We start from the raw sequence: 22,190 nt of genomic DNA, 5'->3' as shown, positions 1-22,190 counted from the left end.
CGAGCTGCCGCCGGGCCGTTGCCTCTACCTCCCCTCCCGCCAGATCTGGCAGAGGGGAGGGCACCGCTGCCACGCCGCTTCCCCTCCCGCCACCTCGCCGCTTCCCCTCCCACTGCCACACCACCGTCACCGCACGTGAGAGAGAGAGAGAGAGAGCCAAGTGAAAGAGAGAGGGAGAGAGAGCTGAGAGAGAGAAAGGGGGAAGGGAATGGATAAGGATAGGATGGGAGGAGAGGATAAGATGTGGTCTGTGGAGGCTGGTTCGGCTCGGCTCAAATTAAGGGGTGTCGGTTTTTTAAAAAACCGACACCTATGTCGGTTTTTAATTAACTGACACATATAACATATTAAATGTGCCTGTTTTTTATGATTTTAACCCACGGCGATGGGGAAGGCCTATAGGTGCCTGTTTTAGCACAACCGGCACCTATAGTGCTGACACCTATTTCATGTTTAATTTTGTAGTAGTGTCGCTACCTTTCTCTTAGAAGGAGCAGTTCTCCCTGACTGATTTGCAAAACTAGTGCTGGTACTTGTGATTGACTTCCTTTTCCTACCTTGTGTGCAGTTTGACAGTACTAAACCCTCTTCTGGGCCGCCTGTAGGGTGAGAAGCAGCTGTGATAGGCCCCCCTTTACTATGTTTGTGACAAGTAGAATTATTATGGCCAAACTGTTTGCATCGCCTACATCTGATTTTCGTGCCCATCTTGGACATTCTGGTTGCCTTTGGGGCTTAAGTGGGTTCTCTTCTCCTCTCAGTCCTTGGCCTACCTGCATCTTGATATACCCAGGTGCATTCAGAGGTTGTCTATCATCATGTGGCCAGTTGTTCATGCTCTCTAATGGTTCCAGGCAGTGGCTATAAGTTTTCTTGAATTCATTCACAGAGTACCAATTACTAATGTATCCATCTAGTGAGTTTGTCTTGAAGAAGATACATGAGATTGCATGAGGGCATGGGAGTCATGACAACTGCCAACATCTACAAGAACACTCCCTTTTGTCTAGTTGCACTGTGAACCTATTGTCATGGTGCTTAACTTCATAGCTAGATGGACCATTGCATATGGCATGGCAAAAGGCTGACTCACTGATATATGCATTCAACATTTTAAGAATACCAGGGCAAATAGCAGTGTTCCATCTAGCTGAGATAGTAATCTGATCATGGATCCTGACGGTCGTTATAGACCAATTTCGACCGTCAATATAACTAAGATAAATGAGAGCTAGCTATGCTTACTGTTGGTATTTCTTACGACCACAGATAAATCCGCAAGTGCGCGGAATATACTGATGTAGCACTTCACCTGGGAGTATGCTCAGGTATCGATTTCCATAGGGAACGTGTGTGCCAACTCCGGTTCAGATTCAACCAAGGACACGATGCTATAGATAGGCAAGGGATAGAGAGGTTTCACCGGTGAAGAACAATGTCTACGGAAAGCTTAATTTTAATCCTAATGAGGTACTTCAGGCATTGGCCAGCTCGCTACTCCCAGATATCGCTCTACTGAGCACCCGGACAGGTAGGACTTTAGTGTCTTGAGGGCTGTCACCACCTCTACACCCACCTCACACCTACTGTGGGATGTGAAGCAAACACCGGAAATCAACTACCTAGACACCGCGTCTAAGAAATTAATAACTACTCTATTGTTTATAACTCACTAAAGCAATCACTATATTTTAGTTGATTATAGTGAACGATGATCCCATACTCTGAATAGGAACTAACTAAGAGATAATTCTCACCAAGCAAAACTAAATTACTCAAAAGATATTTCGATTATAATCAGAGTAATTAGAGTAATAAACAGAGAAGAATGAAATAGGAAGTGCATTACCGACAACTTCGGAATTCCTTTGACTTCTTCTACTCTACTCTCTTCCTATTCTAATATACAATAAAGTAGACTAGAGCCTATTATAATTCAGCTCATGCTTCAAGTGTGTGTGAATGAGGGAGAGGAGAGGGGTATTTATAGTGTGGAGGTGACTTGAGAGAGTGGAGATGCTAAGGAATATTCTCCATAGAATCCAAAGAGCATCTTCATCCTCCTCTTGCCATGTGTCTCTTCTGATGACGGTTTCTACCGGTATTAACGCTCGTAACCGTCATACGATGAGGAGCACAACTGTCATACTGAAGTTGGGCTGGATTGGGCCAGCTGCTGGTTCGCCCTGGCTAGCCCATCCAGCCCAACCCTTTCTCCTAGAGTATGATATGTGGGCCCCATTGTATATTCTTCTGAAGTTTGGCTCAAATGATTGTATCTTATTAGGTTTGTGGGCTCAAGACTCCATGGGCATGGAGATGGAAGTTATATTCTCATCCTTCATGTATATTTTCCCTCAACTTTGGTAGCTTGTCACCTGCATACAAATATACACCAACACCCGTGGAAATTGTTAGAAATAAACCCTACCACTATGTTGGATGTTTTACATTTATGGTTTTATGCAAGTATTGACGGCGAGAATTTTGTACTTAACAGCCGTCAACACTTACAATGCATATTTATTTTAGAATAATCTATTTCCACTTGTACTTGGACTTTATTTGAGTGCAGGAATTGAGCAAATAAAATAAAGATAAAATGAGAAAACCTCACTCCTAACCAAGCTTATGGATAAGATGGGCCCACATGTCAGGTGTAACCGTCCCGGAAACCGTCATAACTCTCACAACCATCATAGGCACCCACCTGACAGTGACCCAGGAGAGTTTGGAGGCCTGTTGGGCCGGCCCAGGCTCGGCCGAACCCTGGCAGCGCCGGCTTAGGCTGGCCTTACACGCGGAGGAATTTCGGTATGACTTTAGTAGTTTTCCTTCTTTCTTTTGTAAGACTTTCGAAATTAATCAAATACTATTCTCTATATGCTCTTGATACTTTAGTTTATCTAAGTATTGCCTTTACTTTATATCTGTATCGATACAGTCGTATAGTTAGCCTACCAAAGAGGTGCAGTGATGTGGATTTAACGCCTGATTACTCGGTTACTCTATGTCATCTCGAGGGATGTAGAGTAGTATTTAATAATGTAGACGTGATGTCTAGACTATTAAGTATCATTATCTGGGCATATATGCTACGGGTCAGTCGAGGTGGGCCACTGATGGTGACAGCTCAGTACGGGTATTCCTCCATGATGGTATATATTCCTAAGAAACTTTCCTGGGGAGGGAACTCCTTCGTATTTAGCCCGGTTGAACGGCCATGATAGATGTCGTAAGAAACTCGGCAACCCGGGGTGGTCTCGCGAAGCAGCAGGAGGGCGCTGTTAGGGGGTATTAGCTATATGGTTGTATACTAGCAAGTGTAAACTAAAGTTGAGTGTATACTAGAATTATAGGAATTGATTGTTCTTCTATTTCTTCTTCCACTTAGTTTAGGAATGATTAAATGAAATATATGTGTGCTTTTCTTCGTGTCACTCTACCCATATAAATATCTTAACCCCTGCTTAGACTTTGATTATACAAGTGGCACGTATACATTATTAGCATAGTTCTCTCTTACAATCTTTCCTTGGGATTAAATCAATACGATACCTTGGAATACTCCCGGGTGAAATGCTACAATGGTATATCCGTGCGCTTGTGGATTCTTTCTATAAACCATATATATACCAAGACTATTTCTAGAGCCATTGCTGGGAATTTATATTTCTAGTAATTTCGTTAAGAAATACTAACAAGCATTTATGGTGCCGTTGATGGGGAAGATTAATAAAGAAATTACTATAAGCTAATAATTTATACGCACCACCTCTGTATAGATCATTGTCCTTTGCAGGCTAACCTTGGTTTTTTTCACTTTTCGTGTGAAAATAGGGTAGTGTATGTCTGGTTTCAACTTGCTGGAAAACTTTAAAGACAATCCAGAGTCTTTCTTCCGGAGCGTTAAGCCGTGAGTTGTTGCTCCGCAGAAAACTCTTCCGACCAAGAAACCAGCCATCCTCGCGGCACCGAGCTTCAAGAGTATGGTCGAGAAGATACTAATCGAGTTCTTTGTCCCCTCAGCTGACAACGTGCCCATTGGGACTGCACCCTGTGATGGATGACTAGCAAATTCTACAGAGCTTTTACAATGGGCTCACACCTGCGTCCCGCGACCATTTGGACAATGCTGCTGGAGGGGCCTTTTTCTCCAATACGGTCAGAGGAGTAGTCGAGCTGATTGAGAAGATGGTCTCCAACATGGGCTGGAGCGAAGAAAGACTCCGGACTCGTCAGCGAGGCATGTACACCGTCAGGGATAGGAAATGCTCGCTGCAAAACTAGATCTCCTCATGAAACGTCTGGACGACTAGGAGAAGAAACCTCAAGGCGCCGTCAAGGCCTTGGACTCGCATATCATGTGCGAGGTCTACGGCAGCACAGGCCACTTGGGGAATGATTGCCCCAAGACTCTATGATGACGCGATGTTCATGGGGAATAAAAACCGGTTTTGTTCACAAGGAGGTCAAGGATAGAACCAACTCCGCCCGTTCTATCAAGGAGGCCACAATAGCAACAATGGTAACTTCAGTAGCAACCTTCCTTGAAGGATCTTGTTTTTGTGCAAGCTAATACCACTAATGCTCTTAGCAAGAAGCTAGCCACCAATCACAAGATCCTAGAAAATATTAGTGTTAAGCTAGAAGGCTTTGCTTCTGCATTCCAAAACCAGTTGAGCTTCAACAAAATGCTAGAAACCCAGCTGGCGCAACTAGTTGCCTTAATACCTGCTAAGGAGTAGGGAAGGATTCTGGGACAACCTGAACATTCCTTTGAGAATGTTAAGGCGATTACCACGAGGGGAGGAAAAATCCACTTGGGATCTGCCATATCCTAACAATGCAGGAGTTAAGCAAGCTAGCAAGGAAGCACGTCCTTCTAAAATTGAAGAAGAGGAGGCACAGACCGAGAAGTCTACGCCACTAGAATATTGTGACACCACGCTGCTGCCGTTCCCTCAATGACAGAGGAAGCCCTCCGTGGAAGAGCAATTTGCTCGTTTCATCGATGGCATCTAAAAGATCCATATCAACATTCCACTGATGGATGTGATGCAAGTACCCACGCACGCTCGCTATTTGAAGGACATCCTGAATAACAAGAGGCCATTGCCTATCACGGAGATGGTAAAACTCATGGAGGAGTGTAGTAATGCTATACTCCATCGACTCCCGGAGAAGAAGAAAGATCTGGGATGTCCCACAATCACATGCTCGATTGGGACACAACACTTCGACCAGGTCCTCTACGACCTTGGAGCCAGTGTCAACATCATGCCTAAGGACGTCCTTGACAAGCTGAACTACATAGTGTTAGTACCAACACCAATGCGGCTGTAGCTGGCTGACTCATCGGTCCGCTACCCAGCGGGAATGGCGAAGATGTGCCAGTAAAAATCTGAAATTTCTTCATCCCGGTGGATTTTGTGGTGCTTGACATGCAATCGGACAAGGAAACACCTTTCATTCTTGGATGTCCATTCCTGAGCACCGTCGAGGCCAGCATCATTCTTGGACATCCATTCCTGAGCACCGTCGAGGCCAGCATTGATGCAGACGGATCAATGGGAAGGAGGAGAAATTCGACTTCAGTCCGAGGATGGAGCAATGCTCGATGGTCAAGATCAAGTATGGACCAAATCCGCAGAACATCAGAGAGGTCGAAGTGAAGCTTCCAAAGACGGACAGCCTCATTGCCTTCATGAAGAACTTATTAGAGAAGGAAGCGTCAATGAGTAGACCCCGTCCAAAGAAGGCACCACTTAAAACTGGTGCGCAGGCCAAGCAGCCTGTGAATCCGACTCGCAAGAAGCTGCCGCCCACACCCAAGACCAAGAAGATGTGGCAGATCAAAAAAACGACATCCGCTCCACCACCTTCGGAGACAGGTGGAAAATCAACGATCTAATTTGATGGAGGTACGGTCTTGCTCGTTGGACTCAAAACGACGTCGCCCTTGCCGATAGGTAAATTGGTATATATCCCATATTTATTTCCATCAATTTGCTTTTTGCACCAAATCATGTTTGAATTTCCAAAGGAATTTTATGTAAGGGTTTAAAATTTGAGGTAAATTGGCAAAATGAAATTTCTGAGCAAAATAAAATAAAGTTTTCAGCCATCATCAGCGTGGCCCCCACACATGTGACCATTGGAGTCCAACGGCCAAATGTGGGGCCAGCTGGGCCCAATAGGAGTTCGGTCGAACCGGCCAAGCAACGGCTACCTATCCCCTTTTGTGTGCCAACAGCTAGTGGGGCCCAATTCACATTTATAGCCGTTATGGGTGCACTATATAAGTGGCTAGTCTAGGAGAGGGAGTTCATCACCAATTCAACTCATTTTCACTTCCTCTCAAACTCTTTTTTGCTCCCAAATTCATTTTGAGCTTGTCTCAAATTTTAGTTCTAGCATTTAGATTTCCCTCTTGCATATACAAGTTTTCTTGGTGAGAAAATTCGGCGGGTAGAAGTCTTGCTAGCTTTAACCCCCGTCCGAGTCCGTTCTTCTGCTTTGCTTATTTGTGCAGAAATCAAGAGTCGGCTTTCCCATCTGTTCAAGAAGGGATCAGGCTCTCAATCGAGCCATCACCAAGACGAGTCGAGTGCTCACTCGACCGTGGACATCGCAATGGAGGATGCAAACGCTGCTCCAAGATTGTTGAGTGACTCCGACCACGACCGCATTGGTGACCGGGAGATGGAAGCCTATAGGATGCTCAAGGACTGGACATTTGCTCACACCCGAGCATATGATCCGCAACTTCTGCTAAAGATAGGTATGGATGCTGATTTTAGAACTGTGTGGAAAGCTGTTGGTTGGCAGAAATTTGCTGAAGTAGATGAGCTAGGCTCTCGTTTGCTTACTTTGCAATTTCTTTGCACTTTGCGGGAAGTAGAAGATGGAATTTCTTTTCGTCTTTTCCGTAATGAACTTGAGCTTACATGGAGAGGCTTAAGTACACTTCTCGGTTTTCACGATATCTATAGATCTAATTTTCAGAAGGCAACTTCCGGTTTTGAGAAAGACAGATTTTGAGAAGACATTTCTGATGCACCAATTTGCAAGAAACCCAAAACTAATGACATTTATAATCCCACACTTAGGCTCATGCATAAATGGATTGCCATGACTTTGTTCCCTAGAGGAGATGTTAGACCTATTAGGGAGGATGAGTTGATTATTCTTTATGCCATGGTTAGAAAGATTAAGGTTGCTCCTGTGTAATGCATGATTAGGCAATGGTTAGAAAATGTGAAGTTCACTACTCCAATTGAATGCACTTCTTTGATTACTCTTATAGCGAAGGGGTTAGGAGTTCTTTCTCATGATCAGATAGCTTACATTTTAACCCCTCGTACCTATGTTGATGAATCATACTTAGTGCAAGGTCACATACTTAAGCATGGAGTACACGGCTCTCTCATATTCTTCTTTCCAGGTTGTACTAATGAAATCCCGTTACCTAATCTGGGGTATCATTTGTACAACTGTCTTGAGCTAACCATTCCCCTGTAGACGATAGAGGAATTTCGTGCAGGTACAATGCATAGGGAGCCCCGTAACATGGTAAGAGATGAGCATGAAGGATCAACGTCCTAACCACCAGCGCATATGTACGAGGCTGACTGGGAACCAACTGGGGATGCCCCTGGATGGACCCAAGTGCCACACTACAGCGCTGGAGGTTCAACCTGGCAGAGTGCCGGTGAACACCAGTGGCAAGTGCCTCAAGACACATCACATGAGAATTCCCATTCCTCCAACACCAGTGGCATGCCGCCAATCTCCAAGATGTGGAGCTCCAGTTCCTCTCGAGGGGACTTGGGAGAGCTCACTAGGAGAATGGACACACTGGAGCTGCAAGCGGAAGAGATCCAGCAGAACCTCGAAGGATACATGGCCCCGACGCAAGAATGGCGGCGAAATGCTGATGCTCAATTCGCCAACATCAACAAGCTGATGCAGCAACAGCAAGCTGACCTACAGGCATATTTTCGCTTCCAGGGATTAAACCCCTACCAGGGGCCCTGAGCGAAAAGCAAGCTTGGGGGGATTTGCCTCTCCCCCACTGAGGTAACTTGTATCATATTGCATATTTCCCTTTCACATTGTATGTTTCTTTTCTGCAATGCATTTATAAAATTGAAAACAATATAAAAATTTACAAAATAGAAAATACCAAAAAGATAGGTTAGATTTCTATGCTAGATAAGATAACCTAGTTCCCCTTTCAAAAAAAATGTACTTTAAAATAATTAATGACCTCTTAAATTTGCACCATCGCCTCATGCACAAAGGAGTTATCTAAGAAAACAATCATTGCACGGGCATAAAAATCATGATTGTGAAACAAGGTTATAAAAGTTTCACAAAAAATTGTCATTTAAAATAATTAATGACCAGGGGCGGAGACAGAATAGAGTGGGGGGGAGGGGGGTCTTGTAACACCCTGAAAATTCGACCAACGAAATCAAAACACCAAAAATATGGATTTTCAAAAACTTTTTAAGTAATAAATTGCATCATGCCGATTTTATTCGCCTATTTCATTGGATTTTGATCTCGGAATTTATTAATCGCGAACAATGAATAACTAACTAGGAATAAACCCTAAAAATCAAGTTGGCTAAATAAATAATTAAAATATAAATTAAAATAAAGATTAGGTGGGATTGGAAATAAATAAAATATTATCGCGACCATATTAGCAATAATTAAATTTTACTACAATGGAATGAGAATTAACCCTAATTAAAAATTCAAATAAATTATATAAACAAAATATGAGTGATATTAAATTAGGGTGAATTTTTAGTTAGGATAACACAAATATGGAGTAAACTTTATTTATGCAAAAATTAGAATTTATAGGGCTATATTTAAATAGAAAATGGGCTAAAATCGGGATAAATAGGAAAAGTTACTGTTCATTGCGGCATAGGTGTTCGATCGTGGTCCCCCTAGCCCCGCCCCCTCCCCTGCCGCGTGCGCCGCGTCGCCCGCCCGTCGCGCGCGCCGCCGCCGCTGCCGCGCCGTCACCGTCGCGTCGCCGTCGGCCTCGCGCCTTGAGCCGCCGCGCGCCCGTCCCCTCGCGCCTGCGCCCCGCCGCGCGGCCGTCCCCTCGCCGTCGCCCTGCGCCGCTGCCGCGCCGCCCGTTCCATCGCGCCGAGCCCCGTGCCGCCGCGCGCGTCGCGTCGCCCCGCCTGTCACGCCGCTCGCTCGCCACCCGCCGCGTCGTCGTCCCATCGCCGCGCGCCGTCACCATCGCCGCATCGAGCCCCACGCCACCCGTCGCGTCGCCCGTCTCGAGCCTCGCACCGCTGCCCGTCGCATCGCCGCTCCGAGCCCCACGCCGCCATCGCGTCGCCGCCCGCGCGTCGCCGTCGTCCCACCCCGAGCGCCGCCGTCGCGTCGCCATTACGCCGCTGCCCCTCCCCCTCTCCTTCTCCCCTCTCTACAAATACCCCCCCTCTCTCCATTTTCCCCCACCCCATCTCACCCTTCCTCCCCTCTTCACTCTCTACAAATACCCCCCCTCTCTCCATTTTCCCCCACCCCATCTCACCCTTCCTCCCCTCTTCCCTCTCCACGGCGCCGCCGCTCTCGTGCCACCGCGCTGCCGTTCCCGTGCCGCTGCGCCGCCGCTCTCGTGCCGCCGCGTCGCCGTTCCCGTGCCACCGCGCCGCCGTTCCCGTGCCGCCGTGCCGCCGCTCCCGTGCCGCCGCGCTGCCGTTCCCGTGCCGCCGTGCCGCCGGTCCCGTGCCGCCGCGCCGCCGTTCCCGTGCCGCCGCGCCGCCGTTCCCGCGCCGCCGTTCCCGTGCCGCCGTGCCGCCGCTCCCGCGCCGCCGTGCGCCACCGTCGCCACCGCCGTCGTCGCCGCTGCCGCCGCCGGTGAGCCGCCCTCCTTCCCCCTCGCGTCCACCGCCGCCGCCGCTCGGGTGGGAGAGAGCCGAGAGAGAGAGGGAGAGGAAAAGAGAGGCCGGCAGAGAGAAAAAGAGAGAAAGAGAGAAAAGAAAGAAAAAGAGAGAGAGAAAAGAAAGAAAAAGAAAGAAAAAGAGAAGAGAGAATGGAGAAAAAGAAAAGGAAAAATAAATAGAAAATTAGGAAGAAATTAAGGAGGTTAATAGTTTAAGAAAATCTAAATAATTAGAATTTAATTATAGATTAATTATGGTCATAGAATTGCAAAATTTAATATAAATTATAGATTATTCTTGGTAATTTCTAAAAGAAATCAATTCGCGGTAGTAGTTTAGATGTAATTAACGACTAAACAATTAGATGAATTTTTATAGACTATTACAGATTAGTTTTGGATAATCTCTATAAGTAATCGATTCACGGTAGAAGTTCGGATTTAATCACTAGGAATTTTAGACGTATATTATATTTAATCGGTTAGTCATAGGCTAAATTAAATCGTATAATATTATAAGATAATTTTTGGATTCCGTCCGATATTTAGCTCGCGATAGAAAATTTCTAACCTATTATATGGATATAATGCTCGGGTAGATTAAATTAAAAACTTATGCTAACAAAATATTTATACCCTCAAAATAGTTTAGGATGTATAAATCGAAATTGGATTTGCCCTAGTTCGCGAATAGTAAAGTTAATATAAAAGAATCAACTTTCGCATTCGACTTCCATTTGGATTTATTTGGATCTTTATTTGAATTTTAACCGAATTCAAATCGTTTCTTCGCACGTAATTTTAAAGCCCGAGGGAGTTGCGGATCCAAGCGAGGACCAAGAACCGCAATACTTTGAGCAAGGCAAGTCATCACTATCCCTTGAACATGTTGATCCCAATTGCGAAATTATTTCGTTTATAAATAAAATTGCATGCAATGATGAACATCCTACTTGTGTTTATACCATGCGTTGATTATTGTTTACCCCTTATTCCTTCATAACCATGTTTACGTATGAGTCCCTAGTCAATTATGACAATTGCTTAGAAATGCTATTCTAGAATCATGCATACTCATATTTATCAAATGCTAAATGCTTGGGCAATTACCTTTGGGAAGGTGATTGAGATGTGGCATGTGGAGACATGAGCACCACATTGCCATGAAATTGATGACATGATTTGGGAAAGGAAAATAAAATGAAAACAACTGTTTTCGACTGGGGCGGACAGAGGATTTGGGTGGTATCTGGAAAAGGCTAGTACCGTCCCCGGTCAATTAAGGACCGAGCCATGAAGTTAAGCATAAAACGACCCCCGTACAACCGTACTTCTCGAATGGGTATAGACCTAGCGGATTAGATAAGCCGAGCGGAGGCAGTATCCCTGCATAGATGGTTCACCCTTGAGTGAGGCAGGCGCGCTACGGTGGGGCAGCCGTTGAGGTAAGGCCGAGAGGCATGCTCTACATCGGTGTTGCCATTGGTAGGACTGCCATGAGTGTGTGAGAGAGAGAACTTAACTTGAACCATAATTTAATATGTGTGTGAGACTTCTCTTTCCCGGGAGCGCCAGAACTCCTCTCACTGCTAGAAACATGGACGCCTAGAGTGCATGAGGATTTAAGTTCATGGAGCGGGTACTGCCAATGCGAGGTTATCGAAAAGCTTTGCCGTGACGCGTCTCATGTGTTGGGACGAGGCTCATGTGTTGGGCAGTCGCGGAGTACGGGTAATGTGTACATCCACTGCAGTGTGAGTAAACCAAATCTATTCGAATAGCCGTGCTCGCGGTTATTGAGCACCGGGACATGTATTACACTTGGCTAGACTCTAAATTCTTTAACTTGTGTGGGATGGGATATTACATGATGATTTTTATGCTGATGGAGCCACTTCCTGAGAGGCTGGAATGTGGATGTCCTCAGAAAACCATGACGACTCAATGGCGGGAAGCTATCCTTGGGATCACAATGGATGGTGGACAGAACCGTCGTTGTTTAATGGGAACACTGGTATTAAAACTTGATCAGTCTATGCTAGGTCTTAGGCTTGTGAAAAGAATTACAAAACTTGCTTTGCACAAAAGAACCATAGCCATCCTTTGAATTCCTCTGTCATGTGCATTATTGCTGTGGTGGCTTGCTGAGTACGGTTGGTACTCACCCTTGCAATATTCAAACTTAATTAGAGGCCGGAGATGAAGCTTCGGAGGATCCCTATGCCTATTACCAGGAGGGTCCGATGATTTAAGACTGTGCCTGCGGGCTTATGATGTAATAATTCGTACTAGACTCTCGTGTATGTGCACTTGATATTTCAGCTATGAGTTCGTGTGTACCAGACTACTTGATCCAGGGAAATGGTACTGTTTACACGATTTATTCCTGTTATAAAAACGGGGGTCCACAGGTCTTTAGACCCCCTACCCCCTAATAAACATTTAGAGCCCCCATAATACCCCGTAAAATTCTAATCCATATATTTATAGATGAGGGGCTAATATAGATTTTGTTTGAGGTTGTTAGAAGGCCCAAAAGGCTAAGAAGGCTCAAAAAAATCCTAACCCAACCCTAAATCTCTCTTAGATTCTCTTGGTCATTTTGGTTTAGCTCCCGCTATAATTTTATCCTGGCTCCACCACTGTTAATGACCTCTTAAATTTGCACCATCGCCCTCCTTCGCACAGGAGCATCGTTTGGTAGTCCATTCCTCCATGCTACAATCATCAGGCCCATGCATCAGGAGCATCATCCACATCCTACCCGTGTAGGTCAGACTAATTTTTCAAGCACAACTATGCCTTTGTATAACGGTACATGTTGCAAGTGCTTATGATCATGCGTGGGTGCTTCAAACGTTGAGACCAAACTCCATCCCTCTCGTCATTACCCAATGCAACACATGGATATTTTTCTAGTAGAATGAAAAAAAAAGAAACAACACTACAAACGGCTACATTGGCACTGTCCATTGAACCTACCTTTATCATCTTCGACAACGACTCACTAATTGCCACCCGCTCCTCTCCATCAGCACCTCCTCTCCATCACAACCCTATTCTCTCCTGCTACACCTCCCTGCCTCCACCTCCTGCCCCTTTGTTGCCCGCGGAAGAGGTAGTGACACTAACCATGGGAAGGTATAAGACAGCGTTAGGGAAATAGAGGAGACCACCAGCCGGGGTATTTTGGAGCCTTCTGGATCTTAGCGCCGCCATTTCTCGGTCTAGCAAGTCATCAGCGTGCAATGGCCGCCCCTCACAACCCTCGCCTTCATACCAAGATACGCTGGCCCGAGCTCCTATTGCCACCCAGAGCAGCTACTGAGAGCAATGGAGATTAAAGAGAGGCCGAACTTGAGGGAACTCGACACGTTAATTCTGGTAAGCAGCACGTACAAAGTAGTGATCAAATATGTTGTTGGTAATTCTTACGGTCACAGATAGAAATCCACAAATGCACAGATATACCGATGTAGCACTTCCCCTACGGAGTATTCCAAGGGTATCGAATCCAAGGGAGCGTGTGTAGTCAGATCTTTCTCCGGTTCATCCAAGGACACCAAGCAAAGGATAGGCTAGGATACAGAGGATTTACTTGTGAGAAACAGTATCTAGGGAAAGCTTAAGTTTAATCCAAACGCAATACTTCAGGCAGTGGCAACCCGCTGTTCCCAGATGTCGCTCTACTACGTACCCGGACAGGGAGGACTTAAGTGATCTCGAGGGCTGTCACCACCTCTACACCTACCTCAAACGTACTGTGGGATACGCAATAATTACTGGATAACAATTACCTAAACACCATGTCTAAGCAATTAATATCTACTTTAGTGTTTATAACTCACCAAATCAATCACTATATTTTAGTTGATTATAGTGAACAATAATCCCGTCTGCTATTAAGGAACTAACCAAGAGATAATTCTCACAAGATAAATCTAAATTACTCAGGAAGAATATTATATTGAAATCAGAGTAATAAATAGAATAAAAGAAATGAGAGAAGATTACCGACAACCCCGGAATTCTTCCGACTTCTTCTACTCTACTATATTTGTATTATAGTATACAATGTAGTACAATAGAGCCTCTTAAAATTCAGCTCAAGCTTGGAAGTGTGTGTTGAAGTGAGTGAAGTGAGGTCTATTTATAGGACAGGTATGACGGTTATGGGAAGGGGAATTGTCCGAAGTGCTCCTTAACCGCCATCAGGAAGTGATCTGGAGCGTCCACACCAAACCCCACATCCAACGGTGGAGAGCCGAACATGGGCTGGGCCCCCAAGGCCTGGCTTTTGGCCCATCAACTCTCCTGGTCCTCCTTTATCTATTTCTCAGAATTTTAGGATGATTCTCTGGTACTTTGATCAAGTTCACAACCCATCCTTGTATGGATACATGTTTCTCCTCATTTTAGTCTAGATTTCCTCCCAACTTTGGGGTTTAACACATGCATACAAATATACACCAACACTTGTGGAATATGTGAGGTTTAACACCTATCACTATGTTGGATATTTTATTATTTGGACTTTATGCACATGTTGGCGTTATAGAATCGGCATTTAATAGCCGCCAACAAAACCCCCCACACTTAGCTCTTTATTCATCCCTGAGTAAAGGTTAGTGTAGAATGAATTTCTCTAAGATATAAATCGGGCATATAAATCATTCAAAACCATACCTGCACCTGTGAACTTTAACAGTGGCTACTTATCATCTTGGATAATTGATAAATGGAACGATCTCGATTCCAGTCCTTCTTGCTTCTCCTGTCACACTCATGGGATTTCATGAATTTTTGCAATCTAGCTCTTTTCCTCATATTGACTTTCTCTTTTATCTATCAAGGATTTTCTCGTGGATCCTTACCATGGCAAATTGTGCCAGAACTTACCCCTATTCTAAGGCTGATATGTGGAGCTCGGTAGGGATAAATTGCGACATAGCCGCATCATATATTGCAAAGCCAAAAAGATAGACTCAAGAAGATCATCAGTCATACTCCTAGATCAAGGGTTTTTATTTGTGGTGGAAAATGGAAAATTAAAATATTTTGTGGAACGATGTAATAAATAAATGGTTCTCCTTTTCTCATGTACCTTCTCCATTTTTTTTCCTTGCATGAATATGGAAGGGGCATGGCTATATGCGTTTTTTTCTCATCATGCTCAATGTTTTGAGAGCAAGCTTTATTTCTCTCTCTCTCTCTCTTTTCATAGCCATGCCTTTCCCTCCTTTTCTCATTTTCTTTCTTTTTTCCAAGGATTTTCTAGGAGAAGAAAGCATAGTCTAAAGTAGGAGTTTATTCGAATGGAATTTTTGTGGGAAGCCAACTTCCAATGTAGAAGCTTAGCTTAATAAATATGTGGAAATGAAAGTGGAAATGACCCCTTGAACAAGAGAATATGAAGGATATCATGTAAAATCAAAGGTGTTTTTGATTATTATTCTGTGATAAACAATTGGCATCGGAGATTATTGGTTTGCGGTGATGACCGGGAGTCGGCTTGGTGATAAGACAACGCTCGTGGTGGTCAGAGATCATGCGGGATACTTAGGCTAGAGTTGATGTGCACATGGTTGATGGAGGTATTGTGTGCATATGGGATGCGGAGTCGAATTTGGAAGGAGTCCTAATTTGATAGGATTGGTTATGTAAAGTTTCTTTCTTGTACTAGAGGGTTTTCTAAGGTGTTTAGGACTCTTAGTATGAGTTTGGTTCGTGGCTTTAGCTTGCCTACCTCATGTATAAATTGTCACATCCTGATTTTCGTTTCAGGATTTATAAATTATTTAATAAATTATTATTAGAATTTATATTAAATGTTCATTAATTTACAAGTGAAGTTAAATGTGGGAAATAAAATTTCCTAAATATAAATCATGGATGGATTTAATTTTTATTAAATTCTCCATGGTTAATTATACTCTCTGGAATTTTCTCGGATTTTTCGGAGCTCAACTCTTAATTTTAATCATACAAAGAACATTTCAGTAATTATCGATATATTAAATTAATCATTAAATGGTCTGATTATAATTTTGTTAAGTACTTTGAGTGTCCAAGTATTTTCAGGACTTTTCTTGAAATTATTTGAGCATCGGAAGTATTTTTAACAATTCAAAGATCATTTCGGTGATTAATTTAATTGGAAAAGTTTTTAAAATCCTCTCCTAAGCCGCTGGGCTGTTTCCAGCCCAACTCTCTTCCCTCGCGCGCGGCTGTGCAGCCCAAGCTGGCCCAAGCCGAGCTGCCCCTTCTCCTTCTCTTTCCTTTCCTTGTTCTGTTCTCAGCCCATCCGAAAGTCTAATTGTCCTACCTCGTTACTGTTCATCTCCAGCTCAGGCGCCAGCCGTGCCGTGTCCTACTACTGCCGCCTCCTCCTTCCAAATCCGGCCTTTTGTCTCATGTTTTCCCAAAATTAGTTGAGGGGAAATATTTCCCTTATCTCCCTCTTTCGTTTCCCCCAAGAATCGGAACCTAATTCTTTGTATTTTATCCGCATCAAATTCGTTTTGAGTTTATCTCTCCAAACTAACCCGAAGATGTTCCCGGCTCGATTCCTCTCGTTTGGAGTCCGATCGATCTCATCCATGCCTATATAAAGCATCCCCTAGTCGTCCTCTTCCGTTTGCCCCAAGTCCCAAGCCCCCTCGTCGCCCGTAGCGCCGCCGCCACGTTGCCCTAGCCGCCGCCGTTGCCGGCGACCGTCCAGCCACGTCGCGCCGCCGCGGTAGCCGTCGCTGTTGCCGTCCGTCGCCGCCGTCGGGTGCGCACGGAGGAGAGGAACCCCGGCCGCCCCTTCGCAGCCGCCGAATACCGCCGGAGCGCCGTCGTCGTTGTTGACCCGAGCCGAGCTGCCGTCGGACCTCGTCGCCGGCCTTCGTTTGTCGTCGTTCGTCGTTGTTCTTTGCACCGGTGAGTTCGCGTCGTCGTCCTCTACGCGTAGGTGCCCTTAGATAGCCCAACCGAGCCCTCTTTTGCCGGTGGTCGCGTGGAGTCGTGCCATGGCCGGCGATGATGTCAGCGATGACGTCATTAATCCCTTTTTCTTAGTTTTCTCTATTAGATGAAAATCGATTAAACTTCGGAAATTCATATCTAAATCATCGTAACTCGGATTTGAGTGGTTCAAGTTGCTAGATTCATCTAAAATCATAATCTACATGTTTGTTTACTTTATATGTACTGTTTATTTGGTTTTTATTAGTCTTTTTCTTCGTTTTACGTGTTAGCTTGTCGTTTCCGTCGTTGCGAAGGTTCGTGAGTGCGTCGGAAGACCGATTATTGCAAGGCAAGTCACACAGATCCTAAACACAATCCTTTGAGCATGTTGATCCTATATTTGAATTCTCTATTTATTTCAATTGTGCATTTATTTTCGAATGTCACCGGGTAGTGTGAACCTATTCCTTTGTTATGGACAATTTGCATTGAATGCCCTATTCCTTGATACCTTGGGTAATAAATTGATTAGCTTGAACCTTATGTATTGGTTTGGTTCAGCTAAATGTTATATATATAATTGCTTAGCCATGCTTAGAAACATTAGCTCACTAATGGGATGAATCATATATACTACATTATTATTTATGGTTATATTTAATGGTAGCTCACGATGGTTAATCGTGTTATGATAATTAATTGGTAATTAAAATATGATTAATGGTGGGTTGTGAGCACTTGGTTTTGAAGGTCGTTCTCATGGCAATTAAGGACCGGTTCGCGAGCTACTGTTGTGAGACATTAACCGTGCCAACCATAAGCCAGCGTGGGCAACGGCTTTACCTTTTGTATAGCATGATTCATTACGGGGCACCAGACTGAGAAGCGGCGAGAACTCCGTGGGGGTCGCTGGGGAGTCCATGCCTCTGGTTATATTTATAGAGGGGGTGATTATGATCCAGGAATGGTGCACTGTTGTGAGATGTGTTGTGCGAAGGGTATTGTCACGATTTCCCCCTTTGTAGTGCCATGGTGGTACTTCGGGGCATGGCAACATGTGTGGAATCGTGTCTTGTGGGTACAGTGGTACACCTCTGGCCAGAGTAAAACTATTCGAATAGCCGTGCCTGCGGTCATGGGCGGGTTGAGCAATGTTTTTCGTGATTAGTCTCATACCTCTCACAATAATTATTGATGCTATAACTGGTAATAATTTGTGTAGCTCTTGGTTTGGAGTTAGGTCTATACAGCCGGGTATGGTTGTTCAGGATGGTTGGGCCTGAGCAGCATGGGTGTGCTGTTCAGTGTTGATTAAAATTTCTGATTAATTACTCTACTGTTTCACTACTCTTAAATCTTTACTAAATGCTGCTTTCGCAAATGAGACTATATTATGCCATCCTTTGGTATCCTTGTGCACTTGCATATTTGCTGTGTGGCTTGTTGAGTATGTCATATGCTCATTCTTGCAATAATCAATCAACCTCAGTTGAAGAAAAAGGATCCAGAAGGAGAAGACGTTTGGCTTATACCCCAGTTGAGCTGCCTATGGGAGTGGAGCTGAAGCCATCGCTAGACCGTTATTCCGCTGCTATTTTCTTTTCTTTTGTAAGTATGTAACGTTATTATTATGATGGATTTGTATATTAAATTGTCAGTTTGTGTACCTCGGCTGATTCCTGGACGAGGATTTTATGCACAAATAAGTTCGGAAATTACTAGTGAATTTCCGGGCGTGACATAAATAGAGGGGGAGCGTGAGGCTTCCCGGTATTGCTTTAGAGAGCAATTGAGTTGAGTTTTGAGTTAGGGTTTCGAGTTTAGTCGAAATTTTTGTAAGGAGTGCTGTTGGTGCACTTTGTAAACACAGAGAGAATAAATAAAGTCGTCATCCACTTTAAGAGTTCTTTGATTTGTGTTTACCGGTTTCGGCGGTCTAACCGGCGATCAACCGGCGGTCAGACCGGCGGCAAGCGGCGGTCAGACCGACGGGAGTACGGCGGTCAGACCGGCAGCTGCAACAGGCGCGGCAGGTCCACTTTAAGAGTTATTCGATTTGTGTTTACCGGTTTCGGCGGTCAGACCGGCGATCAACCGGCGGTCAGACCGGCGGCAAGCGGCGGTCAGACCGGCGGGAGAGCGGCGGTCAGACCGGCGGGAGAGCGGCGGTCAGACCGGCGGGAGTACGGCGGTCAGACTGGCAACGGCAACAGGCGTGGTAGGCGTTCTCGGCAGTTCAACCGATCGATATAAAATAAACACAAATCGAAGGAATGAGCTCTTTAAAACAAAATTTTTATTTTGAAAAAAAAATTCCCATAAGTCATGACAATTGTCACAAGAATTTCCTTCATCTTTAATTATCTCACATATAGCAATTACTTAGATGCATAAGGTTCCCTAAACATGGATGGTTGTTCACAAATACAAGTTCATCTGAGAATAATGAATATACAAGATTAATCATAGGAAGAATTTCATTAGTTGGAAATTTTATCTTTTTAATTATGCTTGAACCAAATGTTTCCGGAATTTTCAGCTCTAGTACTATACCATGGTGGAGATATATAGATAATAGACGTGCCCACCAGCTTACCTGTGGAAATTGAGAGGGATTGGGGCCAGCATGGGTTCGGCCGAACCACCTTGGTGCCCAATTCCTCTGCAATTTCCTGCAGAATTTAGTGTACCTCGGATGTTCAGATATTCAACAAATTTTAGAGTATGTGCACGTCAGAGGCTGAGATATCTCCCCCACACTTATTCAAAACCTGAACTTTAATAAACATAAAACAAAAAACAATCTTGGCAAACATTGGGGTTAAAACCAATGAGCCACAATATGTATAGCAAGTGCTTACATGATTGGAAAATAAAAGACCAAGCACCTACTACTTTATTCATGATAAAGGAGACATCTAATTAGCATAATACTTATTCTCCTTCCCCATCTCTATGAATGCACTCTTGATCTTAGCGCACAAACCACGACTAAGGGTATCAAAATTATTCCTAAGCTCAGCAAGCTCTACCCCTAGTTCCGCATTTCGGCCCCTAAGCTCAATGTTCTCCTTTTGGAGTTTCTTTACTTGCGATGCTATCTTATGAACCGAGGGCTCCGAAGATTTAACTTCATCTTGTTGGAACTGGCCGGGTGCCCTTACAATTGGAGGGGGCGTCAAATGATGCTTCACCTTCATAGGTGGAGGGCTACGGGATTACGCTGCCCCCTCCTTCTCCGAAGCCGTCAAAGGCCGGAGCAATCCTTTACCATACCCACCGCCGGGAGTTCGCACTCCCCGAATGCAAAATTGGTCCTCCTTGGGAGTAGATGGAGTAGCGGTGGGTGTGATGTATTTGTGGAGCACCTCATCCCCTGCCTTGGTGTATAGGGTGCCAACATACCGCTCGGCGGGAGGCAGAGCGGCCTTCTCATTGTCTTGGAAAAGGCGCCTCGCCTTCAAAAGACCGAGCTTGCCCATTGTCGGCCATCCATAGGCGAATCTCCCCGGATTTTGGTCTTGGTGACATGGCGAGGGAAGAGGGATCACACTGCTGAACAGGGGGCCTAACGGGGCCGAGAGGTGTTCGGCCGAACCAGGGAGCTCGCCGACGGGCTCCAAATTCACAGGGGAGGCTGGCACTGTCGCGCGAGGTTGAGCCCACAGTGCGTTCACCCCTTCCATCGTATAATTCTCCACCGGAATCAATTGATTCGCCAGTGTTGGCTCTCCGTCAAGGTTGCAGCAGGTGGAATTGGAGGAAGAGCCAATGTATGGGATCAATGATTTGCCAGCCATTTGTGGGTTAAAGGTGATGGAACAAAGGAATTGAGATGAGATGGAGAGGGAGGTTGCAAAGGTGGAAGAGAGCAGGAAGAACAGGGGTTCTGATTCTGATCCGATCGAACTACCTCTGAATGCGCATCACAACGAACTATAAACGAGCGGGGGAGTCCATTATTCAAAAATGGGGCCGATCGGGCATCACCCTAGTTCGGCCCAACTAGAGGTTCGGTCGAAACCTAGTGGGTCCGGTTGGCCACCAATTTTTTTCCTAGGCCCACTAAATCCTAAACTAAGCACAAAAATGACAACTTTACAGGATTTTAAGCATGCTTTAGATGAGATCATTACGGTTCATAATCGATTAATTCAATAATATCCACTTCTTCATCTAAAGTTTTATTCGGCTCAAGGAAAATCTTTAAGCATTGACCGTTTACCTTAAAGATGTTACCTGAGTCATCGCGGAGTGTGATTGCCCCATGCGAAGAGGTGTCGATGACGTTGAACGGTCATTCCCATTTACTACGCAATTTTACATGGCCGAAAAGTTTAACCCTGGAGCTGAACATCAGCACTTTGTCTCCTGGCTTGAATTTCTTGATTTTTATCCTCTTATCATGCCAGCGCTTCGTCCTCTCTTTGTATATCTTAGTGTTGTGATATGCCTTCTCTCTCCATTCTTCAAGCTCAGCAATTTGCATTTTCCTCTATTCTCCTGCTCCTTCAAATAAATCCATATTCCAATTTCTGATGGCCTAGTATGCTCTGTGCTCGAGCTCTACAGGGAGTCGGCATGACTTCCCGTACACTATCTGATAGGGGAACATTCCAATGGGTGTCTTGTATGCTGTCCGGTATGCCCACAGTACGGTATGGCAATTTCTCCTTCCATCCTATTCCCATTTTGTTAACCGTCTTTTGCAGAATATTCTTGATTTTTTTTGTTTGACGTTTCTGCTTGACCGCTGGTCTGTGGATAGTAAGGTGTGGCCACGTTGTGTTTGGCTCCCATGTCTCGTAGGAGGTCTCAGAAGGTTTTGTCGAAGAAGTGTGAACATCTTCTTGGCATGCTTCGCATCCGTGGCGCTGCACGGCATAGCCTCAACCCACTTGGAGACATAGTCGACTTCTTCTACTTTACTCTCTTCCTTTTCTAGTACACAATATAGTACAATAGAGCCTCTTATAATTCAGCTCAAGCTTGTAAGTGTGTGTTGAAGTGAGTGAAGTGAGGTCTATTTATAGGACAGATATGACGGTTATGGGAAGGGGAATTGTCCGAAGTGCCCCTTAACTGTCATTAGGGAGTGATCTGGAGCGTCCACGCCAAACCCCACATCCAACGGTGGAGAGCCGAACCTGGGCTGGGCCCCCATGGCCTGGCTTTTGGCTCATCTCCTCTCCTGGTCCTCATCTATCTATTTCTCGCAATTTTGGGATGATTCTGTGGTATTTTGATGAAGTTCACAACCCATCCTTGTATGGATGCATGTTTCTCCTCACTTTAGTCTAGATTTCCTACCAAC

At 44.9% G+C, this 22,190-nt stretch overlaps 1 pseudogene; it reads right to left on the bottom strand.

Moving 5' to 3' along the window:
• Positions 1-453: 453 nt before the first annotated feature.
• On the bottom strand, positions 454-5,554 carry LOC136351536 (uncharacterized; annotated as a pseudogene).
• Between the last annotated feature and the right edge of the window lie 16,636 nt (positions 5,555-22,190).

The sequence above is a fragment of the Oryza sativa genome, chromosome 8 (genome assembly GCF_034140825.1).
Source record: "Oryza sativa Japonica Group chromosome 8, ASM3414082v1".
Lineage (NCBI taxonomy): Eukaryota > Viridiplantae > Streptophyta > Magnoliopsida > Poales > Poaceae > Oryza > Oryza sativa.
The sequence above is the reverse complement of the archived record's forward strand: the minus strand, read 5'-3'. Positions and strand labels throughout refer to the sequence as shown.